This window comes from Phocoena sinus, chromosome 6 (genome assembly GCF_008692025.1).
Source record: "Phocoena sinus isolate mPhoSin1 chromosome 6, mPhoSin1.pri, whole genome shotgun sequence".
NCBI lineage: Eukaryota > Metazoa > Chordata > Mammalia > Artiodactyla > Phocoenidae > Phocoena > Phocoena sinus.
The window spans coordinates 33,801,006-33,819,754 of record NC_045768.1 but is presented as its reverse complement, the minus strand read 5'-3'; the positions used below and the strand labels follow the sequence as shown (position 1 = coordinate 33,819,754).

The 18,749-nt window shown below is 40.6% G+C and overlaps 1 long non-coding RNA gene and 1 other non-coding gene across 2 annotated transcripts in view; both read left to right on the top strand.

Moving 5' to 3' along the window:
• Positions 1 to 18,749, top strand: part of LOC116755195 — a 45,551-nt gene that overhangs the window by 9,469 nt on the left and 17,333 nt on the right. The window lies entirely within an intron of this gene.
• On the top strand, positions 3,710 to 3,816 carry LOC116756208. Its single transcript, XR_004350577.1, has one exon. It is a non-coding gene; the product is annotated as a U6 spliceosomal RNA (small nuclear RNA).

Genomic DNA, 18,749 nt, shown 5'->3' with positions numbered 1-18,749 from the left:
GCTCTTCGTTGTGGCACGCGGGCTTCTCTCGGGTTGTGGTGTGCAGGTTTCTCTCTAGTGGCGTGCGCCTTCAGTAGTTGCAGCGCGTGGGCTTAGTTGCCCCACAGCAGGTGGGATATTAGTTCCCTGACCAGGGATCGAACCCTCATCCCCTGCATTGGAAGGCGGATTCTTAACCACTGGACCACCATGGAAGTCCCCATCCAACTAATTTAATTGAACTGTTTACCAAATGTTTGTCTTCCTATCAAAATGCAAAGTTATTGTTTTACTTCTAACCATACTTTTAACTCCAGTGTTCAGGATGGAAAGAAAATTCTTTAGTGAAGTTATCGTCAAGAGTATAACTATTCATAATGACATGTGTCACTGCTTGCTTTGAGTATACTGCTAAAAGCACATATACAATGTTCAAATGACAATTTGGTATAACTGATAAAGTGTAGAGCCTATAAAATGTTTCTTCGTTAGCATACATCTGAGCTTGTTCACTATATTTGATTAGTTTCCTCCAATGTGGATAATTAGGCACACACACACACACACAAAGAGTACGCCTAGCACTGAGGGGCATGGTGGACCTAGGGCTGGCAGCAACCACCCTGGCATCAAGTGACAAATATTTTGATCATCAGTGCTTTCTATCGAAAGATTTGCAAACAAAAAGGGGAAATTATAGAATAAATGTTCACATATTGAGGTATGGCGAAGTTATTCTGGCTTTTACATGATTTAACTTAGACTAGAACAGGCTGTTTCTGACCTGTCAGAGATATGCATTGTACATCTGCTTTAACCAGTAAGAAAAAGAATACATTTAAAAATCAGAGTAGAGTAACTGGTTCAGGCATCCAAAATAGAGCTGGATGGCCATTCTGAACGTGGTTTCAGACACATTTCTGTACTACTGAGAACCTGATTGCCAACTGCAACCTTATGGCCTCAAGGTGCTATTACAAGAAGAGGTGATGTCAAGCCAGAAAGAAAAAAGAAAAAGCCTCTCTGCATATCTTGCAGGATTCTAGAGCATCTTTTGGACAAGAGAATTCTTTAAAGTCAAAGTCCAGAACTTTCTCTCCTCTAATCCTCCTCAATTTTAACATTGCCCCTGTTCAGCAGGAGGTAGCCAGATGACTTTGTTGCTCTCACTCCCGTAGATGTGGAAGGTTATAACTGACAGGGCCACAAGGCTAAAACTGTTTGATGCATGATTTCATTTTTTTTAAAATGTATTTTTATTTTATTTTTGGTTGCATTGGGTCTTTGTTGCTGCACGCGGGCTTTCTCTAGTTGCGACAAGCAGGGCGTGTCTAGGCGTGCGGGCTTCAGTAGTTGTGGCACACGGGCTCAACAGTTGTGGCTCATAGGCTCTAGAGCACAGGCTTAGTAGTTGTGGCACATGGGCCTAGTTGCTCCGTGGCATGTGGGATCCTCCAGGACCCGGGCTCGAGCCTGTGTCCCCTGCATTGGCAGGCAGATTCCCAGTCACTGCACCACCAGGGAAGTCCCTGATGCATGATTTCTAAGTGAAACTGTTTTTCCTGTCTTCTCCCTCCGTTGCTGGGAACTAAAACTTACATTTTTTATTACTGATTAATGTGGGCAGGCATTCTTGTTGTTTTTGTTTGTTCCTCTTAACCCCAGCCCCAAGATTTTCCTTTAAATATGCCTGCTTTCTCCCCAGAAGGCAGGACAGCAGTTTTCAAGATGTTAGTCTGCTACCCTCCTCATTTGCTGGTATATCAATAAATTTCTCTTTTCTTTATCCTCAAAACCTTGCCCTTGTTATTTTTATTCAACATTGGGGACAAGGTCTGAATTTTTGATAACAAAATCAATGATATATTAATTTATATTGTTGTTCCAGGCAAAGGGGGCAATGAAAGCAATAAAGTCCAAATTTAGTTCACGTATACCCTTCTATGAGTTGGTTCCCGGTAGATTCATTCCTTCCAACTAAAAGTCGGGTATCAGCTGCTGGCTTAGGTCCCAGTACCAATGTTGGCAAAGGTTGCTCCAGAGGTTATTACTCCAGGGACCCTCACATGGCTTGCGCCACTGCCTGTGAGGACTAGTATTGCCAGGGCAGGAACGGATATCTCTTCTCTTCCTGAGACTGCAGCACAGTTCAGCACCACTGCTGACCAAGAGTTAGCGTGGCTAGGGTTAGGAGCAAGTGTCTCAAGAGCTTCGCGGGACTATTTGGATCAGCAAAGAGTAGCCTTGCCCAGATGGAACACCCTAGACTTGCTGACCAAACCTCTTGGTTTTTATCATTTAAAAGTCCATCATGTGATGGATACCACTGCCATTACCTTGGTATCAATGATGTAATGTTCCTGTCCACTCCAGGTGCAAAAGCGCTGTCAGAAAGTCCTAATATCCAACTTCAAAACAATTTCATCAAAAAGAGGTTATTCACAGCAAGTTCAAACCACAGCCAACTTGTATAAAACAAGCTTTCCAAACATGGATTTGAAATCATAACAAGTTGATACGTGACACTGGTCCACTCTCAGTGATAGCAATGAGAGGCAGTGGATAAAGGCGAAGGCTGTGCAGTCCATTTCCAGCACTGCAATCTTGAGTGATTTACACAACCAAGGTCTCAGTCTTCTCATCTATAAGCATGGAACTAAGGAGAACATCTGTCTCTGGAGGCAGATTTAGGTGAAGTTAATGAAGCTTAAGCTCACCTGCAGGGGCTGCTCAATTTGTTATATTTATTTTCTTATTCTGAATAAGCATCCATCTTCATGTCTAACTTTGTGTTCATAATTGTGTTTTTTTCTAAGGAAGCCTTCAATACTATATAAATTCCAATCTCCATAGAACCTGAATACACTTCTATCAATATCCCCAGAGTTATTTTGGTAATTAAATAAAGTAATTTGTGTGAAGCTGTAAGCACAGAGTGTGGGGCACAGTAAATGCTCAGTAAACATTAACTATAATTAAAACAATAAAGTAGACCTCGAGGCAAAAGGCAGTAAACCACAAAGAGGATGGAAGATTATATAGTAGAATTCACACCATTGAAAACTTGGAAATACTGTAATTGCAATTGGAGATTTTAACACACCACTTTTAGCCTTTGTGAGATTTGCTAGAAAACAGCCACAGAAAACAAAGATACAGAGATCAGAATGCTATGATATGGTAGGGTCAATTAAATAGGGATTACTTAGTCTTTTTATATTATGTTCCATGTCAAAAAGACATTTTTGGTTTCCAAAAAGATTTTGTACCAGGAGGTACCTTGTCATTAATATTTGAAAATAATAAAAAAGTTAACCAAACAATCTAACCCTTAGAAATAAAAACAATAAATTTTCTAAATAACTATTGGGTAAAAGGGGAAATAAAAGCTGCCATTATAAACTATTTGGTGCAGGAGGCTGGAAGACAATAAAAGCTGTACATATCAAAATTCAGCCTGAGTGCTTAGTCACCGGTGTCATATGGACTCCAGTATTAGAATTCTAGCACCAATGATTAACTGTGTGACCTTGGGACACAGACTAGAACACAGTCATTCTTGTGGGTAGAGAGTTGGAAGGGGTATTGCAGGTTTTTCAACATTTTCACCCTGTTACAGGTTGAATTGTATCTCCCCTAAATTCATATGTTGAAGTCCCAACCCCCAGTATCTCAGAACGTGACTGTATTTGGAGATAGGGCCTTTAAAGAGGTAATTAAGGTGAAATGAGTGCTCGCTTCAGCAGCACATATACTAAAATTGGAATGATACAGAGAAGATTAGCACGGCCCCTGCGCGAGGATGACATGCAAATTCGTGAAGGGTTCCATATTTTTTTATAATCCAATAAAGATGTTAAAAGAAAAAGGTGAAATGAGGTCATAAGGTGGGCCCTACTCCAATTTGACTTGTGTCTTTATAAGAAGAGGAGATTAGGACACACACACACACACACACACACACACAGGGAAGACCATCTGAAGACACAGGGAAGACAGCCATCTACAAACCAAGGAGAGTGGCCTCAAAAGAAACCAGCCCTGTTGACACCTTGATCTTGGATTTCTAACCTCCAGAATTGTGAGAAAATTGATTTCTGTTGTTAAGGCGCTGTGTTTTGTTAGGGCAACCCCAGCAAACTAATACACTCCCCTAACAGAGTGAGCTTCCTTGGAAACCCATCCCAGGCACAGCCCATAATGGCTTAGAGCACAAATTCATATCAGTTTAATACAAAATATTTAATGTTAATTTCCAAAAAGCAAAATAGTCAAACCCTACTTCCAGCCACCTCCAGGCTGAGGGATGGGGGAGAGGCAGGGTGTACAGGCCCCATCTGGGCTGGTGGGTATCAGGAAGCCTGGCCAATGGAATTTTCATTGGCCCATTACAACCTTTCTGGGCTTTGGTTTTCTCATCTGTAAGATAGGGACCATGATTCCTCCCCAGGGCATCCCACTGAATGTTTGTGAAGACTAAAATGTAATGATGAAAAATTTGGGGGTTGGTCTCCCTAATCTGCAGTAATATTAACATGCTCAGAGTGGGAATTCCATGGTGGTCCAGTGGTTGGGACTCCACGCTTCCACTGAAGGGGGCACGAATTTCATCCCTGGTCGGGAAACTAGGATCCCACAAGCTGCAAAAAAACAAACAAAAAAAACCTTCTGAATTGCTCCGGGGAAAAGAAGATGAAGAGGGGAGAAAAGATCTAAGTTTTAGGTTTAGGGACATTACAGGGAAACTTTTGTTAATCTAGATGCGTTAATTGTTGTATATTCTAATGGACATACTTCTGGTTATTACATCAAAGTATAGTCGACATCCCTCAACCTTCCCCTCCTTCCCCTTGGAGGATAGTGTCAGCTGCAAAGCTAGAGGTTGTCAGAAAGCGACACCTTGTGGCCTTTGTGGTGTACTGTCCTTGCGTATATTGGGCATCCCCCAGGCTCTTTTGCTAAAGGGCTTAAAAGAGGTACCAAGTAATACCCCCTTCCCCCGACAATATATCCCAAACAGGCAGGTTAGTAATTTGACATCTTTAAAACCAATATATTTTACATTATCCTTTAACCCTTTTTTTAGTGAAGGCAAGAGAAACGGATTTTCTATCAACAAAATCATGTATTTCTTGTGTTCAATATAAAGGTCTGTTACATGCAGTAATGAACATGCCTTAAGTTATTTGGAGTTACCTTCATTGTTGAGTTTTTTACTTCTCTTACTATGGAACAATTTCAGTTTTCTCTTATTAAGGAAGGAGTACAGTCTTATTTAAAGTATGTTTAAAAATTTTTAGGTTTTCTGGTCAGGAAAACATATAATTTCTAACATTTATTTATTTATTTTTTTTTTTGCGGTACGCGGGCCTCTCACTATTGTGGCCTCTCCCGTTGCGGAGCCTGCAGGCTCTGTGGCCATGGCTCACGGGCGCAGCCGCTCCGCGGCATATGGGATCCTCCCGGACCGGGGCACGAACCCGTGTCCCCTACATCGGCAGGCGGACTCTCAACCACTGCGCCACCAGGGAAGCCCCTAACATTTATTTTTGAGTAATATCATTTTCAATTGATAGTAAGCCCAAAGAATTCATGTTTATTTGACACATTTTATTTTCAAATACATTATTTTATTTTATTATTTTGTTCTCCCAGCTTTATTGAGATATAATCGACATACAGCAACTGTATAAGTTTAAGGTATACAGCATAATGATTTGAATTAGATATATCATGAAATGATTATCACAGTAAGTTTAATGAACATCCATTATCTCATGTAGATATAAAATTAAATAGAAAATTTAATAGAAAAATATTTTTTCCTTGTGATGACTCAGGATTTACTCTCTCCATTTTCATATATAACATACAGCAGTGTTATCTTTATCATGTACATTTTATCCCCAGTACTTATTTATCTTATAACTGGAAGTTTGTACCTTTTGCCTTTATCTAATCCCCCCCCTACACCCCACCTCTGGCAACCACAAATCTAATCTCTTTTTTTTAATGAGTTTGTTTGTGTGATGGTTTATTTTTGAAGTATAATTGACCTACAACACTGTTAGTTCCTGGTGCACAGCATAGTGATAGATATTTTTATACATTGCAAAATGATCACTGCAATAAATCTATTTACACTTTGTTACCATACAAAGATATTAAATAATTATTGACTATATCTGTCACACTGTACATTTCATACTGGTGACTCATTTATTTTGCAGCTGGAAGTTTGTACCTCTTAATCTCCCTCACCTGTTTCTCTCCTGCCCCAGCCCCCTCCTCTCTGGCAACCACCTGTTTGTTCTCTGTATCTCTGACCCTGTTTCTGTATGTTTGCTCATTTGTTTATTTTATTTTTTTGGCTGCACTGCGTGGCATGTGGGGTCTTAGTTCCCTGACAGGGATCGAACCCATGCCTCCTGCAGTGGAAGCATGGAGTCTTAACCACTGGACTGCCAGGGAAGTCCCTATTTTGTTTTTTTAGATTCCACATATAAGTGAAATTATACAGTATTTGCCTTTCTCTGTCTAATTTTTTTTCACTTAGCATAATGCCCTCTAGGTCCATCCATGTTGTCACATATGGCAAGACTTCATTCTTTTTTATGGCCGAGTAATATTCCATTGTGTATATATGCTACATCTTCTTTTTCCATTCACCTATTGATAGTCACTTAGGCTACTTTCATATCTTGGCTATTGTAAATAATGCTGCTATGAACATAGGGGTGCACGTATCTTTTCAAATTAGTGTTTGTTGGATTGTATGGTAGTTCAATTTTTGATTTTCTGAGGAATCTCCATACTGTTTTCCATAGTGGCTGTATCAATTTACATTCCCACCAACAGTGCATGAGGGTTCTCTTTTCTCCACATCCTCACCAACACTTGTTATTTGTTATCTTTTTGAGAACAGCCATTCTGATGACTGTGAGGTGTTATCTCATTGTGGTTTTGATTTGCATTTCCCTGATGATCAGTGATATTGAGTATCTTTTCATATACCTGTTGGCCATCTGTTTGTCTTTGGAAAAATGTCTGTGTACATCCTCTGCCCATTTTTTAATTGGGTTGTTTGTATTTTTGACGTTGAGTCATATGAGTTCTTTGTATATTTTGGATATTAACCCCTTATCATATAAATTGTTTGCAAGTATTTTCTTTCATTCAGTAGGCAGCCTTTTCGTTTTGTTGATAGTTTCCTTCACTGTGCAATGGCTTTTGGTTTGATGTAGTCCCATTTGTTTATTTCTTTGCTCTTGTTTCCCTTGCCTAAGGAGACATCCAAAAAAAATATTACCAAGACTGATGTCAAAGAGCATACTGCCTATGTTTTCTTTTAGAAGTTTTAAGGTTTCAGGTCTTACATTTAAGTCTTTAATCCATTTTGAATTTATTTTTGTTCATGATGTGGGAAAGTAGTCCAATTTAATTCTTTCGCATGTAGCTATAATCAAATTATAGTTTTGTCCAGGTGTATGCCCAGGAGTGGGATTGCTGAATCATATGGCAACTCTATTTTTAGTTTTGAGGAATCTCCATACTGTTTTCCATAATGGCTGCACCAATTTACATTCCCACCAACAGTGTAGGAGGGTCCCTTTTTCTCCACACCCTCTCCAGCATTTATTTATAGACTTTTTAATGATGGCCATTCTGACTGGTGTGAGGTGGTACCTCAGTGTAGTTTTGATTTGCATTTCTCTAATAATTTGTGATGATGAGCATCTTTTCATGTGATTTTTTGGCTATCTGTATTATTTGGAGAAATGTCTATTTAGATCTTATGCCCATTTTTTGATTGGGTTGTTTGCTTTTTTGTTATTGAGTTGTATGAGCTGTTTGCATATTTTGGAAATTAAGCCCTTGTTGGCTGCATCATTTGCAAATATTTTCTCTCAGTCTATTGGTTGTATTTTCATTTTGTTTATGGTTTTCTTTGCTGTACAGAAACTTGTAAGTTTGATTAGGTCCCATTTGTTTCCTTTTGCTTCTATTTCTATTGCCTTGGGAGACTGAACTAAGAAAACATTGGTCAGATTTATGTCAGAGAATGTTTTGCCTGTGTTCTCTTCTGGGAGTTTTATGGTGTCATGTTTTATATTTAAGTCTTTAAGCCATTTTATTTTTGTGTATGGTGTAAGGGTGTGCTCTAACTTCATTGATTTACATGGAGCTGTCCAACTTTTCCAATACAACTTGCTGAAGAGACTGTCTTTCCCCCATTGGATATTCTTGCCTCCTTTGTTGAGATTAATTGCCCATAGGTGTGTGGGTTTATTTCTGGGCTCTCTTTTCTGTTCTGTTGATCCATATGTCTGTTTTTGTGCCAATACCACATTGTTTTGATTACTGTAGCTTTGTAGTATTGTCTGAAGTCTGGGAGGGTTATGCTTCTTGCTTTTTCTTTTTTCTTCCACAGGATAATTTTGGCAATTCTGGGTCTTTTATGGTTCCACATAAATTTAGGATTATTTGTTCTAGTTCTGTGAAAAATGTCATGGATAATTTGATAGGGATTGCTTTAAATCTGTAGATTGCTTTGGGTAGTATGACCATTTTAATAATATTAATTCTTCCAATCCAAGAGCATGGGATATCTCTTTGAATCATCTTCAGTTTCCTTTATCAATGTCTTGTAATTCTCAGCATGTAAGTCTTTCACGTCCTTGGTGAGGTTTATTCCTAAGTATTCTTTTTTTTTTTTTTTTTGCTGCGATTTAAAAAGGAATTGTTTGTTTGCATTCCCTTTCTGATAGTTCATTGTTAGTGTAAAGAAATGCAACCAATTTCTTTTTTTAAAAAAAATAGATTTATTTATTTTTGGCCACGTTGGGTCTTCGTTGCTGCCCGTGGGCTTTCTCTAATTGCAGCGAGCAGGGTCTGCTCCTCGTTGCGATGCACGGGCTTCTCATTGCGGTGGCCTCTCTTGTTGTGGAGCACGGGCTCTAGGCGCGCGGGCTTCAATAGTTGTGGCGCGTGGGCTCAGTAGTTGTGGCATGTGGGCTCTAGAGTGCAGGCTAAGTAGTTGTGGCACATGGGCTTAGTTGCTCTGCAGCATGTGGGGTCTTCCCGGACCAGGGCTCAAACCTGTGTCCCCTGCATTGGCAGGCACATTCTTAACCACTGTGCCACTAGGGAAGCCCTGCAACCGATTTCTGTATGTTAACCTTGTATCCTGTTACCTTGCTGAATTTATCAATTGTAGTAGCTTTTGTGTGGAGTCTTCAGGGTTTTCTATATATGTCATCTGCATATAATGACAGTTTTACCTCTTCCCTACCAATTAGAATACCTTTTATTTATTTTTCTTGTCTGATTGCTGTAGCTAGGACTTCCAAGTGTTTAACTTCCAAATGTTGAAGAGAAGTGGTAAGAGTTGGCATCCTTGTCTTGTTCCAGATTTTAGTGGGAAGGCGTTCAGCTTTTCACTGTTGAGTATTATGTTGGCTATTGGTTTGTCATAAATAGCTTTTATTATGTTGAGATATGTTCCCTCTATATACACTTTGGTAAGAGTTTTTATCATTAATGGATGTTGAATTTTGTCAAATGCTTTTCCTGCATCTACTCAGATGATCATGTTGTTTTTGCCTTTTCTTTTGTTGATGTGGTGTATCACATTGATTTGCATATGTTGAACCATCCTTGTTACCCTGGGATGAATCCAGTCTGGTTGTGATGTATGATCTATTTTATGTGTTGTTGGATTCAATTTGCTGATATTTTGTTGAGAATTTTTACATCTGTATTCGTCAAAGATACTGGCCTGTCATTTTCTTTTTTGGTAGTGTCTTTGTCTGGTTTTGGTAGCAGGGTGATGGTGGCTTCATAGAATGTCTTTGAGAGTGTTCTTTCTTCTTCAATCTTTTGGAAGAGTTTGAGGAGGATTGGTGTTAAGTTCTTCCTTTTATGTTTGGTAGAATTTGCCTGTAAAGCCATCTGGCCCTGGACTTTGTGGGGAGTTTTTAAAATTACAGATTCTATTTCACTTTTAGAGATGGGTCTGTTCGAGTTATCTGTTTCTTCTTGATTCAGTTTTGGTGGGCTGTATGTTTTTAGAAAGTTGTCCATTCTGGTTGTTGAATTTGTTGGCATATAATTGTTCATAGTATTCTCTCATGATTTTTTGTATTTCCATGGTGTCAGTTGTGATTTCACCTCTTTCATTTCTTTTTATTTGGGTCTTCTCTCTTTTCTTCTTGGTGAATCTGTCCAGAGGTTTGTCAATTTTGTTTACCCTTTCAAAGAACCAGCTCTTGGTTTTATTGGGGGTTTTTTCCTATTGTTTTTAATCTCTATTTTATATATTTCCTCATTGAATGAGTTCGGAAGCGTTCCTCCCTCTGCAATTTTTCTGGAATAGTTTCAGACGGATAGATGTTAACTCTTCTCTAAATGTTTGATAGAATTCTTCTGTGAAGCCATCTGGTCCTGGACTTTGTTTGTTGGAAGTTTTTAATCACAGTTTCAATTTCAGTACTTGTGATTGGTTTGTTCATATTTTCTATTTTTTCCTGGTTCAGTCTTGGAAGATTGTACCTTTTAAGAATTTTTCCATTTCTTCCAGGTTATCCATTTTATTGGCATACAGTTGCTTGTAGTAGTCTCTTATGATCCTTTGTATTTCTGCAGTGCCAGTTGTAATTTTTCCTTTTTCATTTCTAATTTTATTGATTTGAACCCTCTCCCTTTTTTTCTTGATGTCTTGCTGAAGGTTTATCAATTTTGTTTATCTTTTCAAAGAACCAGCTTTTAGTTTCATTGATCTTTTCTGTTGTTTTGTCTCTATTTCATTTATTTCTGATCTTTCTGATTTCTTTTCTTCTACTAACTTTGAGTTTTGTTTTTTCTTCTTTCTCTAGTTGCTTTAATTGTAAGGTTAGATTGTTTATTTGAGATTTTTCTTGTTTCCCGAGGTAAGATTGTACTGCTGTAAACTTCCCTTTTAGAACTGCTTTTGCTGCATCCCATAGGTTTTGGATCAGCATTCTTTCGTTTTCATTTGTCTCTAGGTATTTTTCAATTTCCTCTTTGATTTCTTTAGTGATCCATTGGTTGTTTAGTAACGTATTGTTTAGCCTCCACGTGTTTGTGTTTTTTACAATTTTATTTCTTGTAGTTGATTTTTTTTTTTTTTTGCGGTACGCGGGACTCTCACTGTTGTGGCCTCTCCCGTCGCGGAGCACAGGCTCCGGATGTGCGGGCTCAGCGGCCATGGCTTATGAGCCCAGCTGCTCCGCAGCATGTGGGATCTTCCCGGACTGGGGCACAAACCCGTGTCCCCTGCATCAGCAGGCGGACTCTTAACCATTGTGCCACCAGGGAAGCCCTCTTGTAGTTGATTTTTAATCTCATACTGTTGTGGTCAGAAAAGACGCTTGATATGATTTCAGTTTTCTTAAATTTACTGAGGCTTGCTTTGATCTTTACTGGAGAATATTCCATGTGCACTTGAGTAGAATGTGTATTCTGCTGCTTTTGGATGGAATGCTCTATAGATATCAGTTAAGTCCAGCTGGTCAAACATGTCATTTAAGGCCTCTGTTTCCTTATTGATTTTCTTTCCGGATGATCTGTCCATTGATGTAAGGGTTACTTACATCAATGGACAGACCACTATTATTGTGTTACTGTTGATTTCACCGTTTATGGCTGTTAGCATTTGCCTTATATATTGAGGTGCTCCTATGTTGGGCGCATATATATGTACAATTATTATATCTTCTTGGATTGATCCTTTGATCATTATGTAGTGTCCTTTGTCTCTTGTAACAGTCTATTTTAAGTCTATTTTGTCTGATATGAGTATTGCTACTCCAGCTTTCTTTTCATTTCCATCTGCATGGAATACATTTTTCCATCCTCTCACTTTCAGTCTGTATGTGTCCCTAGATCTGAAGTGAGTCCCTTGTAGACAGCATATGTACAGGTCTTGTTTTTGTATCCATTCAGTCAGTCTGTGTTTTTTGGTTGGAGGATTTAATCCATTTACATTTAAGATAATTATCGATATGTATGCTCTTACTGCCATTTTATTAATTGTTTTGTTTTTGTAGGTGTTTTTTCTTCCCTTCCTCTTTTGTTCTCTTCTCTTGTGATTTGATGACTATTTTTTTTTCTTTTTTTTTCTTTTTTGTGGCTGTGCCCTTGTGGCTTGCGGGATCTTAGTTCCTCAACCAGGGATTGAACCCAGGCCCCAGCAGTGAAAGTGCAAAGTCCTAACCACTGGACAGCCAGAGAACTCCCTGATGACTATCCTTAGCGTTGTGTTTGGATTGTTTTTTCTTTTTCATGTGTGTGTATCTACTGTAGTTTTTTGGTTTGCGGTTACCATGAGTTTTTGATATAGCAGTCTATGTATTTACAAGATTGCTTTAAGTTGCTGGTCTCTTAATTTCGAATGCATTTCCAGTATTCTGCATTTGTACTATCCTCACGATTTCTGGTTTTGATATCATATTTGTATGTGGATGATTTCCTACCTTTATGTATGTTTGCCTTTACTGGTGGGCTTTTCTATTTGTCATTTTCTTGTTTCTAGTTTGGCCTTTTCTTTTCTTAGGGAAGTTCCTTTAGCATTTCTTGCAAAGCTGGTCTGGTCGTGCTGAATTCTCTTAGCTTTTGCTTGTTTGTAATGCTTTTGATTTCTCTGTCGAATCTGAATGAGAGCCTTGCTGGGTAGAGTCTTCTTGGTTGTAGGTTCTTCTCTTTCATCACTTTAAATATATCATGCTGCTTCCTTCTGGCCTGCAGGATTTCTGCTGAGAAATCAGCTGATAACCTTATGGGAATTCCCTTGTATGTTATTTGTTGCTTTTCCCTTGTTGCTTTTAATATTTTTCTTTGTCTTTAATTTTGGTCAAGTTGATTACTATGTGTCTTGGCGTGTTCCTTTTTGGGTTGATCCTGCCTGGGACTCTCTGTACTTCCTGGACTTGGGTGACCGTTTCCTTTTGCATGTTAGGGAATTTTTCAGCTATTATCTCTTCAGATATTTTCTTAGGTCCCTTTTTTTTCTCTTCTCCTTCTGGGACTCCTATAATGCAAATATTGGTGCATTTATTGTTGGTGCAGAGGTCTCTTAGACTGTCCCCATTTCTTTCTTTTTTTTTTTAATTAATTTTATTTTGGGCTGCATTAGGTCTTTGTTGCTGCACGTGGGCTTTCTGTAGTTGTGGAGAGCAGGGGCTACTCTTTGTTGCGGTGCACGGGCTTCTCATTGTGGTGGCTTCTTTTGTTGTGGAGCACTGGCTCTAGGTGCACGGGCTTCAGTAGTTGTGGCACGCGGGCTTCAGTAGTTGTGGCTTGCGGACTCTTGAGCACAGGCTCAGTAGCTATGGCGCACAGGTTTAGTTGCTCCATGGCGTGTGGTCTTCCTGGACCAGGGCTCAAACCCATGTCCCCTGCATCGGCAGGCAGATTCTTAACCACTGTGCCACCAGGAAAGTCCCATGTCCTCATTTCTTGACCTTCCTTTTTTCTTTATTCTGTTCCGTGTTAGTGATTTCCACCAATCTGTCTTCCAGCTTACTTATTCGTTCTGCCTCATATATTCAGTGATTGATTCCTTCTAGTGTATTTTTTATTTCAGTTATTATATTGTTCATGTCTGTTTGTTTGTTCTTTAAAACTTCTAGCTCTTTGCTAAACATTTCTTGTATCTTCTTCGTCTGTGCCTCCCTTCTTTTTCTGAGATCTTGGATCATCTTTATCATTATTCTGGATTCTTTTTCAGGCAGATTGCCTATCTCCACTTCACTTAGTTGTTCTTCTGGGGTTTTATCTTGTTCCTTCGTCTGGAGCATATTTCTCTGTCATCTTATTTTGTCGAACTTTTTGTGTTTGTGGGCTTTGTTCCACAGGCTTGCAGGATTGTAGTTTTTCTTGCCTCTGGTATCTGCCCCCTGGTGAGAGAGGTTGGGCCAGGGGCTTGTGCAAGCTTCCTGGAGGGAGGGAGTGGTGCCTGCCCACTGGTGGGTAGAGCTGGATCTTGTCCCTCTGGTGGGCAGGGCCGTGTCAAGGGGAGTGGCTAGGTGTAGTTGTGGGGTCAGGAAGACTTTAGGCAGCCTGTCTGTTGATACATGGGGCTGTGTTCCCACCCTGTTGGTTGTTTGGCCTGAGGCATCCCTGCACTGGAGCCTGTAGGCTACTGGGTGGGGCCAGGTCTTGGTGCCAAAATGGCAACCTCCAACCTCCAGGAGCTCGTGCTAGGGAATATTTCCTAGGGACCTCTGCCACAAGTGTCCTTGCCCCCACAGTGGGCCACAGCCAACCCCCACCTCCCCAGGAGACCCTTCAAGACCTGCAGGTAGGTCTGGCCCAGGCTCCTATGGAGTTACTGCTTTGCCCTGTGTCCCAGTGCTTGTGAAACCTCATGTGTGCCCTCTAAGAGTGGAGTCTCTGTTTCCCCCAGTCCTGTGGAGCTCCTGCACTCAAACTTTGCTGGCCTTCAAAGCCAAATGCCCTGGGGGCTCCTCCTCCTGATGCCAGACCCCCAGGGTGAGGAGCCTGACGGGCTCAGAACTCTCACTCCAGTGGGAGAACCTCTGCCATATAATTATTTTCCAGTTTGTGGGTCACCCACTGGCAGTATGGGATTTGATTATATCACGAAAGCACCCCTCTTACTGTCTTGTTGTGTCTTCTTCTTTGTCTTTGGATGTAGAGTATCTTTTTTGGTAGGCTCCAGTGTTTTTTTTGGTCAGTGGTTGTTCAGCAATTAGTTGTGATTTTGGTGTTTTCATCAGAGGAGGTGAGCTCAAGTCCTTCTACTCTGCCATCTTATCTCCAATCCCTGTAGATGTATTTTTTTGTTTTAATTTTTTTAATTTTTAATTTAATTAATTTTGGCCATACTGCACAGCTTGTGGGATCTTAGTTACCCGATCAGGGATTGAACCCAAGTCCTCAGCAGTGAGAGTGCGGAGTCCTAACCATCGTACCTCCAGGAAATTCCCCCTGTAGATGTATTTTTGATGTATTTGTGGGAGGAGGTGAGTTTCATGTCCTTTTACACTGTCATCTTGAATACCTCCCAGAATGCGTGGGCTTCTGACACTTCCTTGATCCCTTCCTCCCTCCTCCTTCCTTCTCTTCCTACCTTTTCTTCTTTTCTTCTCAGCCCATTGTTTCATCAATTTATCTGTACTCACGTCTCATAGAAACCAGGTTTTACTAGTTTTTCTTGAAACTACAGAGTAGATGAGATTTGACATTTACTTCTATTTCCTGAGGGAAATCTTTTCCCAAAGTATGTTCAGTCTTAGCTTATTGTATAATGTTTGTCTTTATGCTGTAGAATCTTCATAGACTACATTTTTTCCTACCCAGGAAAAGGCATATTTTATTGAGGTATGTACTTACGATGTGTGATTATATATATATGGTGTGTGTGTGTGTCTTGTATACGTATACTCACATGTGTGTGGTTTTATGTATATGTGTGTATATTTACATATATAATCACACATAAATGTACAGTTTAAAGAATTTTCATGAAGAGAATACAACCCAGTGCTCAGATAAAAAATCAGAACACATCAAGCACTCAGGAGCCCTCCTCATACCATCTTCCCCACTGCCTGTTCCTGCAAAGGGTAACCACTATTCTGATGTTTAATAGGTTAGTTTTACTTGTTTTTGAACTTTATATTAATGGAATCTTAGAGTATATTCTCTTTTATGTCTGGCTTCTTTCCCTTCACGTGTTTGTTAGATTCATTTTTGTTATATGTAGTTAATACTTTTTCCCGTTCTCACTGGTATATGATATTCCACTCTGTGAATATATTGCATCAAAATTTTTTTCTCTTCTACTGTTGATAGCATTTGGGTAATTTCCAGTTTTTGCCAGCCTGGTCATTCTAAGCAGTGAATATCTTATCCAGGGCTGCCATTTCACCCCAGAAGGGTGAGCATCTTCCATCTTGCTTCCCATGCCTTGGGATGCTAACAGAGTCCTTCTGCCAGATCTTGGAGGCCTGAGTGCTCCGGATTCAGTGGTCAAGGGTGGGAGTGGGGGGATCTGGGCAGCTTGGGTAGAGTTTTGTCTCTGTATAGCTTCTTCCATGCTGTTGGCTTGCCTGGGCTTCAGTGCAGTGAGGGTTTCCCCCTGCTTGCACTGCCCAGGGCCAGAGATGCTCAGACCAGGGTTTAGAGCCTCAGGTGATGGCCTTGGATGAATCTCAGAGGTGTGCAAATCTATAAAATTTTAAAAGATTGTGTTTTCATTTGAAGATCATGTAAAACAAATTAAATAGGCATATTCTGGGTCATCTGAATCAAGCTAATTCTTAGGAGGCTATTTAAGAAAGTATAAAGAGGGTGTGTGTTCCAGCGTCGGACTGCTGTGTTCAAATTTTCACTCCATCCCAGCTGTGTGACCCGGGACAACACTCACGCACTATGCCTGAGTGCCTTTAGCTGTAAAAGGGCAGCAGTAACTGTTCCTACTCTGGGGTCCCTGTGAGATCTAAATGAGATTAAGCCTGCAGAGCCCTTTGCCTAGTGCTTAATGAGCATCAGTGCTCAATCACCATTCGATCTGTGTGTATTATCTGGATGGCCTCATGATTGTCAGTGGCGCATGAGAAAAAAGAAAGTGGGTTTAATAGAGAAGTGATGTGTTAGAGCTGACTGAAGGACAAATGATATCACAGTGTGTTGAATAAATGAAAAGTTCACAGTAGTTTAAATAAAGAAAAGCAGTGTGATAATTGAGTCATCACACCAGGCAGGCTGAACTCAAAGGGATGTACGTGCCTGGGAGCAGTTGGTGCTCTGCTTGCGTTATGAGCTGCAACTTATTTTTCAGCAAAACGTCATCTATCCCTTTAAATCAGATGTTTTTATTCGTTTTGTTATTTTCTTTGCATTCAAGTTATAAATTTGTTTGGCTTTTATATGAAGGATATAAGCATGAGTTTACGTCTAGTTTGAACATATTTAGGTAACTTGCTTTATAAAAACAATTTAAGTCAGCACTGCGTCTTAAAAGGTAACCCTGTGGTTTCAGATGCTGCCCTAGGTTTTTGGCATTGGAATTCAGGTGGAGGGAAAGCAAATGTTTTTCCTCTTGGCACAGGGCTCTACCTCTCCTGTGGGCGTGGTGGACCAGAGCAGAGAGAGTAGCCATGACCTCGAGTGCAAAGCTGGCTGAGCTGACAGCTCTTCAACACCGCCAGTCTGCAGGCTGGCAGCTTCTCCAATTTTACACCCTCCCAAAGGTTTGTTTGTGGACTTTATTTTGTGATCCAGTTGACCATGGTGTTACTGCTGTGCTTTATAGTATTTCTACCTTTGCAGTCAGGATCTTTGAGACTTATGGCTCTAAGGGATAAAATGTTTCCTGTTACTTATGTAACCTAGATGTCAGCAAGGATCATGCTGCCTGGCGAGATCTAGAGGGGATTAATCCAAACTTCCCATTCTTCCCATACCTGGCTCTGGAAAAGGCCAGCGCCTTTCTGGTGCTTCTGTGGATTTCCATGGACCTTGTACTCGTGCTCACCTCTGGCTCCCTGTTCCTACTTGTGTAGGGAGCATATTTTCCCCTCTGCATCTTCTTTTATCCCCACTTTGGCTTCCATCCAAACATAGAATTTGTCCTTTTCTTTCATTTCTGCTAAAACCCACGAGACTTTTGCTTGTATAGTAAACATTACTGAAGGTTTAGGGATATTTTGCGGGAGGGAGTGAAGTGAAGGGAAGAAGAGGGTTTATTTTATAGCAACACAAATGATTTGACATCAGATGTTTGATGTTTCTGTTCTTCCAAGTCTTTCAGCCATTCTACCCCCTTCCTCTCTCACCTTTCTCTCTCCTTCCACTCCCAAATTTCTAGTCCTTTCAAACAGAACTGTTCTCCTGTCTCTTTTTAAGCCTTGTCTTCAGAATCTTACCTTTTCACCCCCACAGCTTGTCAAGATAGTCTCCCTAACAATTTCCTTCCCAAAATGCATTCTGTTGTTAGGGAGTTAGATGACTGTGGGCTGCCCCCTGCACCTATTGAAGCTCTTCATTTTACATTCCTCTTGTCTGGGAATAGAACAAATATCAGCTCAGTGCTTACAAAGCACTTTCACCTACATGAGCCCCTGGGTGAAATATCATGCCCATTTTACAGATGTGGAACCAGAAGCTCAGAGAGGTTGAGTGAATCATCTGAAGCCACATAGCCAGCTAAGTGGGGGAGTAGAAATCCGCACCCAGATCGAAGATTTTGATCTATGACACATGTCATCATACACAGACAGGATGAATGCTGTCTGAACCTTCAGGGATCTGAGGCCACATGGATTCCAGTGTAAATGATTAACATGGGACAACCCAGTTGGCCTGGGGAGGGGGACGGGGGGGCAGCCCCAGCAGGTGTGTGCATTCTCCAGGAGTTGGACTGCCAGTTCCCACCCCATGCCTTCCTCTTCCTTCTGTCTCTTGCTGGCTAGCTCCTTCTCATCTTCAGGTCTAGGTATAGAACTGGCTACATAATGTGTGGGGCGCAGTACAAAATGAAAATGCTGGGCCTCTTGTTCAAAAGTTATTAAGAATTTTAAAACGACAGGAGAACATTAAGCTAAGTATGGGACTCTTGGAAGCAACTATACCGGTCATATGCCCACAAAGCCAGCCCTGTATGAAGGTTACCCCCTCCACCCTCTGCCAGGAAGCATCCTCTGGCTCCGCATTCTGAGCTCGGTGCTTATCATATGCTGTCATTGTTTCTTCTTCATGCGCCTGTTCCCCCGTTACTCTGTGAG